This window comes from Grammomys surdaster, unplaced genomic scaffold (assembly GCF_004785775.1).
Source record: "Grammomys surdaster isolate TR1022 unplaced genomic scaffold, NIH_TR_1.0 1136, whole genome shotgun sequence".
Classification (NCBI taxonomy): domain Eukaryota; kingdom Metazoa; phylum Chordata; class Mammalia; order Rodentia; family Muridae; genus Grammomys; species Grammomys surdaster.
In genome coordinates, this window is record NW_021605555.1 from 703,313 (window position 1) to 724,418 (window position 21,106).

At 42.8% G+C, this 21,106-nt stretch overlaps 1 protein-coding gene across 1 annotated transcript in view; it reads right to left on the bottom strand.

Moving 5' to 3' along the window:
- Nucleotides 1-3,163: 3,163 nt before the first annotated feature.
- The window catches only part of Wdr27 (WD repeat domain 27), a 118,969-nt gene continuing 101,026 nt past the window's right edge, over nucleotides 3,164-21,106 (bottom strand). Inside the window, exon 25 of the mRNA XM_028783486.1 lies at nucleotides 3,164-3,502. The gene's annotated coding sequence lies outside the window, so the exon portion shown is untranslated. The remainder of the gene's footprint in view (nucleotides 3,503-21,106) is intronic.

The following is a 21,106-nucleotide window of genomic DNA, read 5'->3' on the forward strand; positions in this document are numbered from 1 at the left end:
CTCCTGTCCTGACAGGAAGTACCGGCTAAGCTTCATTCACTTTAAAAACCACACTCTGGTCTCTGGTTACTTAACACCCAGCCCTTTCCACAGCTCTTACCAAGACTCTGGTCCTCCCTATGTTCAACAATACCTAGAGGGCATCTTGGAGCGGCATGTGGAAGCTGAGAGAACAGTGGCCCAGGTAGAATGAGGAGTGAAAGGAACACAGATGTGTCCATGTGTCCGCTACTTTACAAATGCTAGGCTAGCATGGATGGCTATTGGCATGTACATGATGATGACATCTTGGTGGTGAGGAATAACTTTCTCCTTTAACCTGTCCATCAGAGGCAGTTATTTCTGGAACCCCTGTTTTCATGGACAAATTCCATCCCCACACATGGCACACATCTTTCCACAATAAGTCTTGAGTGAAAGTTCCTGTCAGGAACACCCTTGTCCCAGTTCTGGGACCTAAGGGATAAATGCCTAAAAAAGCAACACTTTAAAATATGCATAAGACTATGAAATGTTCACTGACACCACACAAAAGGAAGAATTAACCAGCCTCATGCCCTCTGAATTTATGATTTCATGAGTTTTAGTATTTAAGTGTCTGGCAGATACATGCACATGTGGAATCCACATTCTTAAAGCTACATGTGCTTTGAATCATTGGGGAGACAGAGGTCCCAAGGATGGTAAGCATGCCAGGGCACTCTGACCCCCATGTAGTAGTGGCAGAGTCATGTGCAAGGTGCAGGTCATGGCTCCCTGACCGTCTATCCTGCTTCTCTTGATGAGAGAGGGGTCATCTTATTCCTGTGTTGCTTGACCCCACCCTCAGCTGGGCAGTGCTGCTTCCTAGGCTTGGCAAGCTATAGTGGCTCATGATGTGGCCATCCTACTTCTGACCAAGTGTTGATCTGAAGATCATGGGACTCAACAGTGACTCCTCATAGCCACACATCCACACATCTTTCTTCTCTCTCTCTCTCTCTCTCTCTCTCTTCCTTCCTTTCTTCTTCCCTCCCTCTCTCCCTCCCCCTCCCTCCTTCCCTCCCTCCTTTCTTTCTTCCTTTCTTTCTTTTGTCCTTTCTTTTCTTTTTTAGATTTATTTATTTATTAAGTATACAGTGTTCTGCCTGCTTGTGCAGCTGCAGGCCAGAAGAGGGCACCAAATCTCATTATAGATGGTTGTGAGCCACCATGTGGTTGCTGGGAATTGAACTCATGACCTCCGGAAGAGCAGTCAGTGCTCTTAACCTCTGAGTCAACTCTCCAGCATGGTCTCCTAACACATGCTGTGGGTATCTGCGTGTGTGCTTGTGCGTGTGCGTGTGCGTGTGCGTGTGCGTGTGCGTGTGCGTGTGTGTGTGTGTGTGTGTGTAAACTCACCATGTTCTCTGATTTCTTGTCATGTGTGTTCTCACATATGTGTGTGAAGACAGAAATTCATGGCAGAGTCAGGAGGAGGCAAGCCATCATTGAGCCCAAGCAGCAGGAAGCTGAAAAGAATGGAGAATCCATAGGCTGTGAGAAGGCTGTGGTCTAGATAACAGACCAGAAGCTACCACTCTGCAAGTCTCAGTGGAAGCAGCAATGGTTTTCATACCCTGTTCCTTTAGTCAAGATTTATCTATCCATACTCAGCTGGTTGACCAAGTGAAGCCGGCCTAAACTTGCTGTTGGTGATCAGAAGAACAGAGGATGATAGCACATCCATGCAAGTTCAGAAGCAACTCACCAACTGGTGGCAATACAACGTTATCAGTACAATGAGAGAAAGCCAAAGGAATACACAGCATTCTCCATGCCACTCTCCTATGGAAGCTTTATAATATTGCCTTGGATCACCTTTTTTAAAAAAAAGAAAAAAAAAGAAAAATATCCCACGCATAACCCAAATCTCCCACCTCCCAAAGGGGATCTGAGTGAGGTCCCACTGTAAAGGTTGTGTAGACACGTACACACACACATACACCTTAGATACAGAAGCAGCTCTGTCAAAAGCCTGGAGAGTGATCTGAATCCCAAGGAAGGATTCACTAACATATGTAGAAAAGAGGCTGGGAGGGGAACAGTGAGAGCGGGCAGGCCTGTGAGCATCACTGTGTTTAGGAAAGATTTTGTCCCCTTTGTTACCAACTCTAGTAAACTCTCACAGCTTGCAACTCTAAATCACTACATTATTTTACCGTCATCTGTAGAGCATACAGAGTTGGGGTAGTAAACTGAATTACAAGGCGCACTTCTGGATATTATACCTCAGATTACAATGGATCAAAAACGGTTTGTCACTGCCAAGAATGTTTGGACTGGAGCAGGTGCCGCCCAAGACGGCGTGTCTCCTCATCATACACAAAGTGTCCTGTGAACAGTTTCTGAGGAGGAGGCCCAATATCAACTACCAGGAAACACAAAATGAAAACCTAACAAATAAAGGGCAGTATTACTATTGGCCAAGTCTTTAGTGGGAACTTGAACATACTTCAGGAGCAGTGCTGTGTTCTCTGCCTGTGAGAACATGATGATCAGAGACCACACACATGTCCAGCATTGAGCATGGCTAAATAGAATGCAGAAAGGCTCACTGAGCTGACTGCAACATGTGCACATGTTTCTGTTTGAACAGCACTGACTGCTGCCGATGCTTCTGCTCTCACCCGCCGTCACTTCCTGTGCCCTGATGGGAGTCTCCAGTCTCAGGAAGCCCTGGCTATTTTCATTGCTTCTTGGTGTGTGTAGAGAGGCTCCTTAAAGCCCCATATTTGATCTTCCAGTGTGTGTGCCCTGCAGAGTCATCAGAAGCTCAGGGACAGCATAGTGCTCCATGATTCCAGGTGCTCACAGGAGGATCTGAATTTAGGATGTACACCGCAAGGTGAGGTCTGAGCTGGTACAGGTGATTAGATCTGCCATCAGGCCAAAGGGATGGTAGCATGGGAGAAAAATGCATGGTAAGATTATGTATAACATAACTGCATATATTATGTTTTTTATTCTAATACCAATTGGCAAATTTTAACAAAGCAAAAAAATAAACTCATTTTTGTACCTACCTAATCAATTAAAGCAAAAGGTTCACCCATTTCTTTTAGCCTTTGACAGGAGTCAACAATATCTGCCTGTCCTAGTTAGGGTCTGTATTGTTGTGAAACACCGTGATCATAAGCAACTTGGGGAGAAGAGGCTTTATTTTGCTTCTGCTTCCACTTCATGGTCCATTATTGGAGGAAGATGGGACAGGAATCTGGAGGCAGGAGCTGATGCAGAGGACATGGAGTGCTGCTGACTGGATTGACGCTCCTGGTTTACTCAGTTTGTTTCATGATAGCAGCCAGGACTACCAGCCCAAATATGGTGCTGCCCTCAGTCATCTGAACCTGCCAACACCAATCATCCATCAAGAAGATGCACCATGGGCCAATCTGGTGGGGGGCATTTCTCAATCGAGGCGTCTTCTTCCCAAGTGAGTCCAACTTGTGTAGAGTTGATATAAAACCAGCCGACACTGCGTCTGCAGCAGCAAATCAAACAAAAATTACACATGGGGGGGGACTTTAAAAATACAGGTACACGAATAATAGCAATAGTAACAAATTCCTGAAGACTTTTCAGGGATGCTATTTGACCCTTCTTTTGCATTTATGCCCCTAGCTCCCTAGTTAGAGGCCCTTCTTTCCATTTCTCTGACCAAATCACGTATATCTTGCTATCCCTCTCTATTCCCTTTGCACTCCCCACCCATGCACCCTGACACTGGCCCCCTTTTACTTTCCTAATTTCTGAAGTTACTCCAGGATATTTACTTACATCTGAACATGTGAAGCTCAGAACTTCAGATGAGCAAAATATGCAACATTTGTCTTTCTGGGTCTAGGTTACTTCACTTAGTATGATCTTTTATAGTTCCATGTATTTACACACAAAGTTCATTCTTTCATTTCTCTTTACAGCTGAAAAGTACTCCATGGTGCACATTATCATTTTCCATTCACTGGCTGAAGAAAATTTAGGTTGTTTCCATTTCTTAGCTATTGTGAACAATGAACATAGCTGAGCAAGTTATCTGTCGAGTAGACTGACTCATTCTTTGGGCATATACCAAGAAGTGATATAGCTGATATTGTATAGTGATATACAATAGGGTTTTTTTTTAGCACTTTTTGAGTTCTCCATATTGATATCCAGAATGGGTTAGCCAGTTTGTAATCTCAACAGCAGTGAATGAGGGTTCCCTCCTCCCTACATCCTGTCCAGAATTTGGTGTTGGTCATTTTGTTGATCTTTGCCATTCTGACTGGGGTAAGATGAAATTTGAGTTGTTTTAATTTCCATTTCCTTAACCACTAGGGATGATGAAAAATTAGATATTTCTTAGCCATTTTTTTCTTCTTTTGAGAGCTCCCAGACCCATTCTTTTGAATGGGTCATTCTTTTTTTTAAAAAAAAAACCTTGAGTTCTTTATATATTGTGGATATTATTAGTGCTCTGTCAGATGTATAGCTAGGAAAGATTTGACCCCATTCTGTAGGCTTCATCTTCAACAGGTTGATTGTTTTCTTTAGCTGTGCAGAGCTTTTTAGTTTTATGAAGTTTTACTTGCCAATGGTTGGCCTTAATCCTTGGACAAATGGAGTCTTATTCAGGGTTTTCTCTCCTACTCTTGTATCATGTAGGTCACTGGCTGTGTGTTCTTCTAACAGGCCCAGTGTTTCACATTTCTCATGTCTTTGATCCTTTTGGAGTTCATTTTTGTGCAAGGTAATAGATTAAGTTTCATTCTTCATGTGAACATCCAGTTTTCCCAACATTAGTTACTGAAAATACTTTGTTTAATCCACCTTGTTTCCGGCATGTTTGTCAAATACTAAACACTTCATATTTGGTCTTTGATTATGTTTCATTGGTCTACACGGATCACTTTGTGCCATTTCCATGTTTATTTTTTATTACTATGGCTCTGCAGTACATATAAGTCAATATTCTAAATGAAAATTTCCCATCTGGGCTGAAAATGATCTCTCCAAGATCCAAAGGTCATCTAACAAAACACAACACCAGGCATAATAAGCCCTCTTTGAGATGTTGGCAAACATTGTCTAATATTCACCAAACATTACAGGTTATTGCTATTACCCTAGGTTGTGCCAGGGGATAAGATAGCATGTATTTCAGATAGAAGACCTAGAAGTCCCTAATCTAGAAATGACCTGAAAGCCTCTTCCCTAAGGACTAATTCTGATGATACCAGAGGGGGTCAATGCAAGTTTCGAAAGGAGAGAAGCAGCCAACAGTCCCACCCAGATATGTAACTATGAACCACAACAATGGCCAGCATGGCATGATAACTCTAAGGATGCAGTAGTTGTGTGCATACCTTGGCAGTGGCCAACAGAAGATTTGCTCAACAAAAGAAAACCTATGCCTTGTACTGGAAACTACCACAGCCTATTGAATTCATGGCTCTTGGAGAACCTATGACTTTCATTTTACTAAACTAGCATAATCCCTCACTACCTACTAAATATTTTTTTATTGGATATTTTATTTACATTTCAGATGTTCTTCTCTTACCCCATTCCCCCTCCCCTCCGGCCCAGGAACCCCCTATCCCATCACCCCTCGTCCTGCTTCTATGAAGATGTGCCCCCACCTACTCCCCCACTCCCACCAACCCACCCTCGAATTCCCCCTCTCACGGCGTCCAGCCTTCATGGGACCAAGTATCTCCTCTCCCACCTATACCTGACAGGACCATCCTCCCTTGCATACATAGCTGGCGCCATGGGTCCCTCCCTAAGTGCTCCCAGGCTGGTGGTTTAGACCCTGGGGGCTCTGGTTGGTTGATATTGTTGCTCTCCTCATGGGGTCACAAACCCTTTCAACTTCTTCAGTCTTCACTCTAACTCCTCCATTGGGAACCCCATGATCAGTTCAATGGTTACCTGTGAGCATCTGCCTCTGAATATGTCAAACTCTTGCAGACCTCTAAGGAGACAGCCATGTCAGGCTCCTGTCACCATGCACTTCCTGACATCCACATCAGCATCTACCTTTGGTGACTGCACATTCAATGGATACCCAGGTGGAATGGTCTGCAGACGGCCCCTCCTTCAGTTTCTGTCCTACACTTTGTCTCCATATTTGCTCCCTTAAGTATTTTGTTACTTCTTCTAAGAAGGACCAAAGCACCCACACTTGGTCTTCATTCTTCATGAGCTTTATGTGGTCTGTGAGTTGAATCTTGGGTATTTCAAGCTTGTGGGATAAAATCCAATAATTAGTGACTGAATACCATGTGTATTCTTTTGTGATTGGGTTAGCTCACTCAAGATGATATTTTCTAGTTTCATCCATTTACCTAAGAATTTCTCGAATTCATTGTTTTTAATAGCTGAGTAATACTCCATTGTGTAAATGTACCATATTTTTTGTATCCATTCCTCAGTTGAAGGACATCTGGGTTCTTTCCAGCTTCTGGATATTATAAATAAAGCTGCTATGAACATAGTGGAGCATATGTCCTTGTTATATGTTAGAGCATCTTCTGGGTATATGCCCAGGAGTGGTATAGCTGGGTCCTCAGATAATGATATTCCAATTTTCTGAGGAACTGCCAGACTGTTTTCCAGAGTGGTTGCATCATCTTGCAATCCCACCAACAATGGAGGACTGTTCCTCTTTCTCCACATCCTCGCCAGCATCTACTATCACCTGAGTTTTTGATCTTAGCCATTCTGACTGGTGTGAGATGGAATCTCAGGGTTGTTTTGATTTGCATTTCCCTGATTACTAAGAATGCTGAACATTTCTTTAGGTGCTTCTTGGCCATTCGAGTTTCCTCAGTTGAGAATTCTTTGTTTAGTTCTATACCCCATTTTTAAATAGGGTTATTTGGTTGTCGAGAGCCTAATTTCTTGAGTTATTTGCATATATTGGATATTAGTCCTCTATCGGATGTGGGATTGGTAAAGATATTTTCCCAATCTTTTTGGTTGCCCTATTGTTTTATTGACAGTTTCCTTTGCCTTACAAAAACTTTGCAATTTTATGAAGTCTCATTTGTCAATTCTTGATCTTAGAGCATAAGCCATTGGTGTTCTGTTCAGGAACTTTTCCTCTATGCCTAAGTATTCGAGGCTCTTCCCCACCTTCTCTTCTATTAGTTTCAGTGTATCTGGTTTTAGGTGGAGGTCCTTGATCCACTTGGACTTCAGCTTTGTACAAGGAGATAAGAATGGATCAATTTACATTCTTCTACATGTTGTCCTCCAGTTGAACCAGCACCATTTGTTGAAAATGCTGTCCTTTTTCCACTGGATGGTTTTAGCTCCTTTGTCAAAGATCAAATGACCATAGGTGTGTGGGTTCATTTCTGGGTCTTCAATTCTATTCCACTGATCTTACTGCCTATCTCTGTGCCAATACTATGAAGTTTTTATCACTAGTGCTCTGTAGTACAGCTTGAGGCCAGGGATGGTGATTCCTCCAGAAGTTCTTTTATTGTTGAGAATAGTTTTCACTATCCTGGGTTTTTGTTATTCCAAATAAATTTGAGAAGTTCTCTTTCTAACTCTGAAGAACTGTGTTGGTATTTTAATGGGGATTGCATTGAATCTATAGATTGCTTTTGGCAAGATGACCATTTTTACTATACTAATCATCCTGCCAATCCATGAGCATGGGAGATCTTTCCATCTTCTGAGATCTTCAATTTCTTTCTTCAGAGACCTGAAGTTCTTGTCATACACGTCTTTCACTTGCTTGATTAGATTCACGCCAATGTATTTTATATTATTTGTGATTATTGTGAAGGGTGTCATTTCCATAATTTCTTTTTCAGACTGTTTACCTTTCACATAGAGGAAGGCTACTGATTTGTTTGAGTTGATTTTATAACCCATCACTTTGCTAAAGTTGCTTATCACATTTAGGAGTTCTCTGGTTGAAGTTCTGGGGTCACTTAAGTATACTATCATATCATCTGCAAATACTGATATTTTGACTTCCTTTCCTGTTTGTATCCCTTTGATTTCCTTGTATTGTCTAATTGCTCTGGCTAGGACTTCCAGTACTATATTGAATAGGTAGGGAGAGAATGGGCAGCCTTATCTAGTCCCTGATCTTAGTGGGATTGCTTCAAGTTTCTCTCCATTTAGCTTGATGTTGGCTACTGGTTTGCTGTATATTCCTTTTACTATGTTTAGGTATGTGCCTTGAATTCCTGATCTTTCCAAGACTTTTACCATGAAGGGATGCTGAATTTTGTCAAATGCTTTCTCAGCATCTAGTGATATGATCATGTGGGTTTTTTCTTTGATTTTGTTTATATAGTGGATTACATTGATGGATTTCCGAATATTGAGCCATCCCTGCATTCCTGGGATAAAGCCCACTTGATCATGATGGATGATTCGGTTTGCTAGAATTTTATTGAGTATTTTTGCATCAATATTTATAAGGGAGATTGGTCTGAAGTTCTCTTTCTTTGTTGGGTCTTTGTGAGGTTTAGGTATGAATGTGATTAAGGTTCATAGAACAAATTGGGTAGTGTTCCTTCTGTTTCTATTTTGTGGAATAGTTTGAAGAGACTTGGTATTAGGTCTTCCTTGAAGGACTGATAGAATTCTGCACTAGAATAAACAATAGAATAGAAAAAGCCCATCTGGTCCTGGGCTTTTTTTGGTGGGGAGACTGGTAATGACTGCTGCCATTTCTTTAGGGGTTATGGGACTGTTTAGATGGTTAATTTGCTCCTGATTTAACTTTGGTACCTGGTATCTGTCTAGAAACTTGTCCATTTCATCCAGGTTTTCCAGTTTTTTTGAGTATAGGCCTTTGTAGTAGGATCTGATGATTTTTTGAATTTTCTCACTTTCTGTTGGTATGTCTCCCTTTTCAGTTCTGATTCTATTAATTTGGTTACTGTCTCTGTGCTCTCTGGTTAATCTGTCTATCAATCTTGTTGATTTTCTCAAAGAACCAACTCCTGGTTCTGTTGATATTTTGCTTAGTTCTTTCTGTTTCTACTTGGTTGATTTCAGCCCTGAGTTTGACTATTTCCTGACGTCTACTCCTCTTGAGTGTATTTGCTTCTTTTTGTTCTAGAGCTTTCAGGTATGCTGCCAAGTTGTTAATGTATGCTCTCTCCAATTTCTTTTTGTAGGCACTTAGAGCTATGAGTTTTCCTCTTAGCACTGCTTTCATGGAGTCCCACAAGTTTTGGTACGATGTTTTCTCATTTTCATTAAATTCTAAAAGGTCTTTAATTTCTTTCTTTATTTCTTCCTTGACCAAGTCATCATTGAGTAGAGTGTTGTTCAGTTTCCACATGCATGTGGATTTTCTATTGGTTTTGCCATTATTAAAGACCAGCCTTAGTCTGTGGTGATATGATAGGATGCAATGGATTATTTCAATCTTTTTGTATCTGTTGAGGCCTGTTTTGTGAACAGTTATATGGTCTATTTTGGAGAAGGTACCATGAGGTGCTGAAAAAAAGGTATATTCTTTTGTTTTAGGATGAAATGTTCTATAGATATCTGTTAAATCCATTTGGTTCATACCTTCTGTTAATTTCAATGTGTCTTTGTTTAGTTTGTTTCCATGATCTGTCCATTGCTGAGAGTGGGGTGTTAAAATCCCCCAGTATTATTGTGTGAGGTGCAATGTGTGCTTTGAGCTTTAGTAAGGTTTCTTTTATGAATGTGGGTACCCTTGCATTTGGAGCATAGATGTTCAGAATTGAGAGTTCATCTTGGCAGATTTTTTCTTTGATGAGTACGAAGTGTCCTTCCTTATCTTTTTTGATTAATTTTGGTTGAAAGTTGATTCTTATTTGATATTAGAATGGCTACTCCAGCTTGCTTCTTGGGACCATTTGCTTGGAAAATTGTTTTCCAGCCTTTTACTCTGAAGTAGTGTCTGTCTTTGTCACTGAGGTGCACTGAGGTGTTTGGTGTTCTGTAGGCTTCTTGTATTCTTATGAGCATCTCGTTCTTTAGGTTAGGGAAGTTTTCCTCTATAATTTTGTTGAAGATATTTACTGGTCCTTTAGTTGGGAATCTTTACTCTCATCTATACCTATTATCCTTAGGTTTGGTCTTCTCATTGTGTCCTGGATTTCCTGGATGTTTTGGGTTAGGAGCTTTTTGCATTTTGCGTTTTCTTTGACAGTTGTGTCAATATTTTCCATGGTATCTTCTGCACATGAGATTCTCTCTTCTATCTCTTGTATTCTGTTGGTGATGTTTGCGTCTATGACTCCTGATCTCTTTCCTACGTTTTCTATCTCCAGGGTAGTCTCCCTTTGAGATTTCTTTATTGTTTCTATTTCCAATTTTAGATCATGGATGGTTTTGTTCAATTCCTTCACCTGTTTGGTTGTGTTTTCTTGCAATTCTTTAAGGGATATTTGTGTTTCCTCTTTAAGGGCTTCTACCTGTTTACCTGTGTTCTCCTGTACTTCTTTAAGGGAGATATTTATGTCCTTCTTAAAATCCTCTATCATCATCATGAGAAGTGATTTTAATTCTGAATCCTGCTTTTCCTGTGTGATGGCATGTCCAGGGCTTGCTATGGTGGGAGAACTGGGTTCTGATGATGCCAAGTAACTTTGGTTTCTGTTGCTTGTGTGCTTGTGCTTGTCTTTCACCATCTGGTTAACTCTAGTGTTACCTGTGCTCACTGTGTCTGACAGGAGTCTGTATTTCCAGTTATCTTGCTTGTGTCAGAACTCCTCAGAGTCCAGATGTCTCTGTGTTCCTGTGATCCTAAGCTCCCGTTGCTCTCCTCTAGGATGGCTCAGGATAAGGTGTCTCCACAGGAGCACACCAGCTCGGTGTCTGCCCCAGACAAAAGGACCAGGTACAGGGTGGAAGGAAAGGCCTAAATCTTATTCCTTATACCTACCAATAAATGTAGTCCTTACCCCTCATCAAGGATCCGCTTCTTTGCAACAGAGACAATATAGAAAATAGCAACCAATCAAAATGTTGAGTTGTAAAGCCCAGTCACAAGTACAAAGGCTACATGTACAAAGTATCTCCCACAACTAAGTCTCAGGATTCCACTGCAGAAGTATGGAGGTTATAGTAGTGGTGGGTGGTGGTAGGTGGTGGTGGTAGAGGAGGAGGAGGAGGAAGAGGAAGAAGAAGAGGAAGAAAAGGAGGAAGAAAGACTGTAAGAGCCACAGAGTTGGGAGTTTTATTTATGTCTCCTACTAATGTAAGAATTATACCTTTAAAATGTTACCAACATAGCTGCATAAACATGAGCTGAACAAAGACAACAACAATAAACATATTAACATGGACATATAAAGGCCATGAGGCCTCAGTCATACACAAAGAACTATAGGTGACTTAAGGAAGGCTGAGAGTGGGAGAAATAGTCTTTCCTGGGGAAGAGAACACCAACTGGTTATCCAATACCATATGGTCAGTCCTGAAAGTATACATAAAAATAACACTATACAGACCAAACAGGTTGTACCTATGTATTTAGTTGTGTGCGTGTGTGTGCGTGTGTGTGTGTGTGTATGCATGTATGTATTACTAAACAATAGATAGAGGCCATGAATTTGAAGGAGAGCAAGGATGAGTAAATTGGAGAGATCAGAGGGACAGGGAGTAGGAAAATGATATAATTGTGTCATAGTCTCATAAAGAAAAATTAAAGAACAAAAGGAACAAAAGGAAAACATTTTAAGTTAAAAATTACATTTTTTTGGCTAGAGAGATGACTCAGCAGTTAAAAACACTGACTGCTCTTCCAGAGGTCCTGAGTTCAATTCCCAGCAACCATATGGTAATTCACAACTATCTGTAATGGGAACCAATGCCCTCTTTTGGAGTGTCTGAAGACATTTGCAGTGTACATGTATACATAAAATAAATAAATCTTTTTTAAAAAGAACAAATTATAGTAACATTTAAAAATGATATTTTCTTTTAATTTTTTTCCTCCAGATCTGTAAATCTTCACTGGTCACTTTATCCTAAAGTAAAGTCCCTCAGGGCAAGGAAGGAGACGTGACATATCTTTCATAATTAATATTTTTCTGGCAAAATACAAAGGAGAAGATAAAGCTGACCTTAATTCTCAGTGTGTCCTGATGACTAAGGCAGAGAGGCCACTGTGAGCTTCCCACGCTACCATTCTCATATAAACAGAAGCCTACCAGTGTCTCAGGACTCCTGTTTGGTCTCACAGTTGTGACTGTGGAAACATGGTTCTGCCATTCTCCTGAGAATCTTAACAGACAAGTGCTGCAGTGTGTGGTCGGGGTACTGAATCATCCACTTGCCTCCAATATCTGTATTCAGAGTGTCACACTGAGGAGTCCACACTGCCATTTGTGTCACAAGAATAAGGCCATTACTATGGTGACCGCAACTCCTCTGGCAGGTGGGAGCAACACACCCTTACTCAAGAGCTGGCTGACAGTGACCCTCTGAAATGGAACAGGACTTTGTTGATGCTACACAGCTGATGGTAGATCCAAGGAAACATCCCAGAGCCCAGGCTGTGTCCAGCTGCAAGTCAGTGATGAGGGCTGGCTTCTTGGAGCAGCAGAGCACTTACGTGACTCCAACAAAGATCTGAATGGCAGATTCAGTCCAAGAAATCATAGGCTGACACCCTCAAGAAGAGTCTCACATCAGGGCATTTATTAACTTGGAATCCCACTAAACATGCACCTTCAAAAGTGTCTTTTGAGTGCACACCATGAAATGCATAGTGGGGCTCCTTGGGAGTGCCCATCTTCCTGCCAGGTATACCCACCCCCTACTCCTTAGACACCCCCACAAGCACATACAAACACAGATACATGCACACAGGCATCCACCCACATGCACACATACCCATACACAATCACACACACAGGTGTGTGCTCACACACATGCACATACCTACATGCACACAGACATGCACCTCCTATATGCATATGCACATACATACATGCATCCCACCATATACACATGCTCATACACACAGATATGTGCACACACATTACATATACACATGCTTATAGGCATGCATCCACATGCACACATGCATCCCCCCACATATACATACACACACATATGCACACAGGCATGCACCCCCCCACACACACATGCACATTCACAATGCATCACATACACACACACACAAGCACATAAACACAGGTGTGTGTACACATGCACATATACACATGCACACGGGCATGCACCCCTACCCACACATACACATTTATACATGCATCACCCAGCACGTGCACACATGCACGGGTTCATGCACACACACACACACACACACACACACACACACACACACACACAGTACACACATACTATTTCTGGTGTCCTTCTGCAGTGGTTATGTAATATGGCAGATGTGTTCCAGGCTTTCTCTCTTGCATGTTATTTGTCATTTCCCAGCTGTATTACACATGAATGCACATACTCAGGTCCTATGTCTGCTCTAGGCTGAATAACTACAGTTCAAAGAGCCTCCTTGTCTACATCCTCTATCCCTCTTGATTTTCTCCTGTGTATCCTTGTGCTAGTCAGCTTCCCATCCCTGTGACAGGAAACCTGGGAAAATTAACTCAGAAGGGGGAAGGTTAATGTGGCTCTTGTTTTGAGAGGTTTCATTACAGGGTCCACTGACTCCGTTGTTTGGGGCCTGAGGTAAGGCAGACATCACAGTAGGAAGTGTGGGGTGGAGCAAAGATTCCTACCTCAGAATGGTCACCAAATAAAGAGGAGACACAGAAGAAGGATAGGATGAGGAAAAGGAAGACAGAAAAAGACATGGGGTCAGGTGAGAGATCATGCCCTAATGTCAAAACATCACTTTAAAATACATACCCCTGATGACTACTCCTTCCAACATCCTGTTAGGCCAGAATTCATCCACTGAGGAGGTCAGAGACCTTCTGATATAATCATTTCCTCAAAGGCCCACCTTTGTTGAGACCAAGCCTTCAACACATGAGCATAGGGCAGATACTTACAGTTCAAACCAGAACCCTCCGCCCTCCCCCTTTTGTCCAATAGTAAGTGAGTTACCTCTTACCACTTCCATGTATGGCAGCTGTATGTATCTAATGTCCTCCCTGGATTCCTCTTCTACCACACTGTCCCATGTGGTCCCCACATATGCCAGTTTCTTTGGCCAAAACTATCTCTCCCCTTGTATACTTCCTGACTCTCCGAAGCATACCATTCTACGTATTTCTGACCCAGGTGCTCTGATGCCTGTGAGTGTTGTCAGCAATATCCCTTGACGGTCATCATGTGCAGTGTCCTTCAGGGAAGATGCCTCCATCCCACCTCATGCTTTATGGCAATCCTGGAACTCCTCATCTTTGGTGCTTAGGGACATTTTAGGAGATGATTTAAGATTTTCAGTGACTCTGGTTCATTGTTACTCCCTTGTAAAATGTGGTGTCTTCATAAGACCCATACTTAAAGACAACTTTCAAAGACATCTGAGGATGGGGCTGGATTCTGACCACCTAGGTCATCTCTGAGGTTAGTCCTCCCTAAGTATCACCAAGGTATCTGCAGCATTGGCTAAAAGCTACATACATAGATGTCATCACAGGCCAGCATACAACTTTATACCAAAAGGACTTTCAAATGTATTATTCATAAAGAGCTAGTAGATTATTCCTACTCATGTTATATACTTTCCGAATGTACGCTATAACAGCTATGGTTTCTCTTGGTATTTATGAGTAGAATTGTGACACTGAGCCTGTGACCCTCAGACTTGAAGAGAGCTAGGTGCTCTCCCCACCATCCAGTAGGTACATACTGCATCAGTTTCCACAGCTATTAGAATCGGAACACAGCCAAACATCCCCAGGACATACATGCATGAGGAAGACATCAGTGAGCCTCAGTGCCCCACAGAAGAGAGGCAGCTGATAATGGTCCAAAATTCATTCTTAGAGAGGTACAGAGGGCAGGTAGCCTTGGGATTTTCTGCCCTGGTAATTCCACATGTGGGGTTTACACAGGACTCTGACACCCAACTTTCTTACCAGTTAAGAGATGATAATTGTGAGGAGTGGGGATCCTTGTCATGGCCATACCCAGACAGGTGCATGGCAGTACATGTATATACTGCTCAACCACTGAGCCTGGCTCTTGCTGGGGTTGGAGCTGCAATGAGTGAGTCTCACGATGAAACAAATGTGTTTAGCAAATGTCTAAATGTACGACAAACCTCATAGGCTGCCAGCCTCAGCATCCACCACCTATCTTCCTGTGGCCACTTCAGCCTCATGCATCAGTTACTGGTAAGTTCTGTGTTGGCCTGAATAAGAATGCCCCCTATAGGCTCATATAGGTTTCAATGTTTAGTCATCATGAAGTGGCAGTGTTCGAAAAGATTGCAAGGTTAGAAGGTCTGGCCTTGTTGGAAGAGCTGTGTCACTAGGAGTGAACTTTGAGGTTTCAAATGTTCACGCCAGGCCCAGTCTCTCTCCCTCTGCTTGCATATCAGGAAGTAACAGACAGACATAGCTACTGCTCCAGCACCTGCCTGGACGCTGCCATGCTCCCCACCATGATGATAATGGACTAACCTCTGAAACTGTAAACCAGCCCCAGTTAAATGCTTTCTTTTGTAAGAGTTGGACTAGGGGGCTGGAGAGATGCCTTAGCAGTTAAGAGCACTGACTGTTCTTCCAGAGGTCCTGAGCTCAATTCCCAGCAACTACATGATAGCTCACTACCATCTGTAATGGGATCTGATGCCCTCTTCTGGTGTGTCTGAAGACAGCTACAGCGTACTTACATACACAAAATAAATAATTATCTTTTAAAAAAAAAAGGTGGATTAGAGCCAGGCAGTGGTGACACACACCTTTAATCCCAGCCCTCAGGAGGCAGAGGCAGGTGGATTTTTGTGAGTTCCAGGGCTGCAAAGGCTACACAGAGAAACTCTGTTAAAAAAAAAAAAAAGTTGGTTTGGTCATGGTGTCTCTTCACAACCACTGAAGAGTGACTAAGACAGATTCCTTTAAGAATATAGCAGGTCGGGCTTCCAGAGCATATCTCTGTGTAACTGGGAGTGTTATCAAGGACATTGGCATTGCAGCCTCCTTTATCACAGACCTCAGAACACCCAAGCAATGAACTACAGATGCAGTATTCAGGATCCAGACCCACTGGTAGACTCCATCCCCAAACAGCACCAGCACCAAAGCCTTCTTTGTGTTGTAGTATTGTTTTATTCAAAAGTAAATGCTGGCAAAGGTGTGCCCACACCTCCATGCAGTCCTGGATGAGGTAAAGCTGCCATGCTTGCCACAAAAGGGCGTGACTTGGTTGCAGACGTGACTGTACATGGATGACAGCTGTAGATATATCTCCTATGACTTCTATCTTGGTTAAGCAACCAATCCTTCTTGAAGAAGAAAGGTCTCCTCTGGGCTTCAGCCCCTCTTGGCTGCAGAGTCCATCAAGGCTTTGGAGGCTTCCCTAGGCCTTCCCTGTTAAGCAGTGATCATGCGTCTGAGCCCTTGGCACCACTTCTGAGGGAAATTCTGGTCCAGCACTAGCAACTAGACCATAAGCAGAAATTTCAGTTTCTATAACTGTGAAATAGGATTAATAACTGATAAGTTAGGGTCTGGGGAGAACTCAATGGTAGCAAGTATACAATGGCAGGCTTTAAAAAGTGCCCACCAAGCAAGCACAGTAGAAATCTGGCATGCTGCTATCATTACAAATGGAAAATGAAAACAAGAGCAGTCATTGCCATGGAACACTCCCACTGGCCTAGACTGGAACTCAGGGATGACAAAGAATTGTGAAACACATGGAGAGGCTTTGGATCAGTGAGAGCACCTGCCTGCTTCTGGGTGTCCCCTCACTCCAGGAGTCTGGAAGCTGCTGCTGCAGATGGTCCCATGGAATCTGGCAGCTGAAGATGATCACTAGAGCCCAGGCCCTCTTCCTTTGGCTGGAAGTGCTTTGCAGGTGGGCAGTAACCCAGCTTCACAGTGACTGCTTAGGGAGCAGGATGAAACAGACAAGAGCTCTGGCCTTTCCCTGTGCATGAAGAGGAACTGTGGGGAACACAGCTTGAGCTCCAGCTGGCAGGATCCACCCCAGCATGGAGCTGGAGAACATAGGGAGTCATGGCCTTGGGCACCTTTCCAGAGTTCACAGGCTTGTGAGAAGCTGAGAAAATCCTGTCACACACTAAGAGAGAGCTGTTGGGCACTGTGTACAAGTCACTCAGATCTGCCTGGATGGACAGTGTGGCCATCTTTGTAGGGGCATGTGAGGTACCCTCTGAGAAGTGGAAGAACATGAGCTACCAAGCTACAGAAGGCCCCAGATGTCCATGGAGTAGAAAGGAGACCCATCACTTAAGATGATGGTCAGAAAGAAGAGAGTACCCTGTGGCTCAGGATCCAGAACAGGGGGTAGAAAGGGCTTTACAGCTCAAGTTCAGGCCCCCTGGGAAAAACAGCTCTTTGCAGGTAGACTGGGTCAATCTGCCCCCTGTGGTGTGAGCAGGCCTGGATGCAGACAGATACCTGTGAGTAACACCAGGGAATTCAAACTGTCTATAAGTGCAAGAAGAAAGTTTGTTTATATTCTGTAATTGTGGAAAAAAGTAAATCACAGTACTGGAAAGATCTTAAAATGTCAAGTATTTTAGTTTTTTTTTGTTTGTTTGTTTTTTTTTTTATTGGATGATTTATTTACATTTCCTATGTTGTCCCCTTACCCCATCCCCCACCACCCCCTCGGAACCCCCAATCCCCTCGCCCCTCCTCCTTCTTCTCTGTGGATGTAACCTCTATCTACAGCCCCCCACTCCCACCTCCCCACCCTCAAAATTCCCACCCCCTGGGGCATCCAGCCTTCATGAGGTCAAGGTTCTCTTCTTCCACCTATGCCCAGCAGGGCCCTCCACTTTTACATATTCAGCTGAAGCCCTGGATCCCCCCCTAAGTGCTCCCAGGCTGGTGGTTTAGACCCTGGGAGCTGTGGTTGGTTGGTATTGTTGCTCTCCTCATGGTGACACAAACCCTTTCAGCTCCTTCAGTCTTCACTCTAACTCCTCTATTGAGAACCCCATGATCAGTTCAATGGCTAGTTGTGAGCATCTGCCTCTGAATATGTCTGACTCTTGAAGGCCTCTGAGGAGATATCCATATCAGGCTCTTATCAGCATGCACTTCCTGTCTTCCACATCAGCATCTACCTTTGGTGATTGCACATGGGATAGATACTCAGGTGGGGTGGTCTTGAGACGGCCCCTCCTTCAGTTTCTGTCCCTCACTTTGTCTCCATATTTGCTCCCTTGAGTATTTTGTTGCTCCTTCTAAGAAGGACCGAATCACCCTCACTTGGTCTTCCTTCTTTATGGGCTTCATGTGGCCTGTGAGTTGCATTTTTAAAGGAAACCTCTAGCCTGCCTCTGTAGAAGAAAATTATTTAATATGTCCTTCATTCATAACTGACTGCCAAAACTTCTCAACTATGGATTTTTGGCCAACCTGCTGTTGACCTGCACTGGTTAATCAGCATTGTCTGTCTGAGGAATTATTACAGACTACAGAGAAGTTGCTAGGCTGACCTTTGATGGCCTGGTGCCCCTTCCTACCATTAAAGAACACTGCAGAAATGATCTCCTTAACAGGGATTAGGTGTGCAGGACAATGAATCCAACTTCTCTCCTGTCATGGGTATGGACTGTTAATAGTTCTACAATGGTGCAAAAGATTTTTATTAAAACTGAACTTTAAAAAAAAATCTGTATTTCAAAACAATAGAGAAGCTTTCAGAGGAACACCAATGCTGTTTCATCAGGACTTGAATCATAGGACCAATTCTACAAGCAGAGGAAACCAAATAAACTTTTATAGAGTTGGAATTTTGCTTCAGATTTAGACATTTGTCATGTTTAAATTGTATGAAACTTGGTTGTTATCATAATTTGCTTCTCTGTTGCTGTGACAAAATACAGACCAAAAGCAACTTGAGGAGAAAAGGGCTTGCTTGGTTCATGTATCTTGACAGTCCATCACTTAGGGACGTCAGTGCAGGAATTCATGCAGGGGCAGAAGCAGGAACCAGGGAGAAACTGTGATCATTGGCATGCTCCTCAAGGCTTGCTCAGCTTTCTTTCTTACAAAACCCAGGCCTACATGTCCAGGAATAGCACTGGCCAAGAGTGGGCTGGGCTCTCCCACATCAATCATCAATCAAGAAAACATTCCACAGACATACCTGTATGACAATCTGATAGGGGTAATACCTCAGCTGAGGTCCCCTCTTCCCAGATTATGACTGAGTTCATGTCAAGTTGACAAAAACTGACAAGCACAGTCCTTAAAATGTTAGTGAAATATGCTATTTCTTGCTGGAGTGTGCTGGGTTGGAGGTGTCCTGTGTTTTGTATGTGCATCTTCATCAATGTCATACAAAGGGCATGTTCTATACCTGTCTCTAGCCTACCCCAAACATAGTAGTGAGCCCACAAATATGTGAGGCCTCATTGATTTGGCTATGAAATGGTTAACTTCAGGACTGACTTCTTAAATTCATCTTGATGGTTGTATAATCTTTGGGCCAGCTGGTGGGGTATATACAGTAGAAAAACAACACAGAGACCCTGTCCTCAACAAGGTGTAAGGCAAGAGCTGACTGTCAAGGTTCTCATCTCACTTCCACACTCACTGTGGCACCAATACACCAGGGGATCACACACAGAATACACATGCACACACACTTGTACAAACACAAATTGTAGCAAACTTCTTTTGACTACATAAGATACTACAATATTATAAAATAAATATTATAAAATGAAAATACTAGTATCATTTTGTCCTCAGATATAAACATTGCTTTAAACATCTTCAAAAACAGTAGTTTGATATAAAATTCCACTAAAAAAAGACACGTGGCTGATTAAAATCAAAAGAACAAGAAATGGAAGTGGAGAGAGACAGATAGAAACATCTCAAGGGGCAGGGCGGTGGTGGTGCATGCCTTTAATCCCAGCACTTGGAAGGCAGAGGCAGGCAAATTTCTGAGTTCGAGGCCAGCCTGGTCTACAGAGTGAGTTCCAGGACAGCCAGGGCTACACAGAGAAAAAGTGGGGGGGGGGGAGAAATATCTCAAGGAAACTCTATTTCAGAGTCTCTGATCCAAGATATAATAATGCTAAATAAAGGCTCTGCTACTGTATGCCATAGTAGAATTACAAAGTAGCAGTAATTCAAATACTAATTATTTTATATTCACAGTAAAATTTTTTCTGAATAGGAAATCATGGCTAAAGCTCATACTTGCACGATATTTCAGTGAGAAGAATCAGGGGTATCCCTACACGTAGTTTGATGATAGGTACTTTTAATGTTCAGGTAATATACAGACAGTGCTATTCAGATTGTATCAATGGTAATTATAACATGAAAAATCAGGAGTGGTTTTCAAAAAGAAAAATGCTATTATTATAAACATTTGGAGGCATTAAAGCCTCAGAGCACCCTGTGTCACTGTGGTGTGACTGTAATGTATACTTACAGCTGAGGTTGGGTATTTAAAAGCTGGTATGTGGCAATGTTGGAACTGTACTCTTAAAATGTGAACCAATCCATAGAAATGGTTTAGGTGACAGACTGAGAGTCCCATAGAGAATAACACAAAGTAAAACTAGGGCTGGTCCTCAGGAAGGCAGATAGGAACAACTCAGAGTCAAGACTAGGGAGGCTCTGGGGAGTAGTTATCAGTGTAGGAAGGAGCTGGCTAGAGGAGACAGGTGATGGGCACAGCTCAGAGTGCTCTCCTGAAATGTCACAAGAATCCAGCACTGGGACTCTAATGAGCAGCAAGGGAAATGGGATGAATATCGATTCTGACCTCACAGGTGCAGTGTCCTTGAGGGCATTCCTGGGTGCCTGTCATAAACAGCATCACTGATTTTTCTGCAGCCACTGGGTTCAGTCAGACTCACAGCTTACAAAGATGGCAGGGAAGCAGAACATAACAGGACTGCCCCACAACCAGTCCATGGTGGAGTTTATGTAGGGTATCTGAGGGAATGGAGCCCTCCAGTCCATGGCAGTTTATCTAGGGGAGGTGAAGGAAT